This window comes from Nematolebias whitei, chromosome 16, assembly GCF_014905685.2.
Source record: "Nematolebias whitei isolate Nwh7 chromosome 16, NemWhi1, whole genome shotgun sequence".
Taxonomy (NCBI): domain Eukaryota; kingdom Metazoa; phylum Chordata; class Actinopteri; order Cyprinodontiformes; family Rivulidae; genus Nematolebias; species Nematolebias whitei.
The window spans coordinates 9,912,319-9,912,620 of NC_056513.1; positions in this window are offsets into that span (position 1 = coordinate 9,912,319).

The window sequence follows — 302 nt, forward strand, 5'->3', positions numbered from 1 at the left end:
TCATCTAAACACAACCAGGTGCGTTTATCATCTGAACACAACCAGGTACGTTTATCATATAAACACAACCAGGTGCGTTTATCATCTAAACACAACCAGGTGCGTTTATCATCTAAACACAACCAGGTGCATTTATCATCTGAACACAACCAGGTGCGTTTATCATCTGAACACAACCAGGTGCGTTTATCATCTGAACACAACCAGGTGCGTTTATCATCTAAACACAACCAGGTGCGTTTATTATCCAAACAGAACCAGGTGTGTTTATTATCTAAACACAACCAGGTGCGTTTATCATC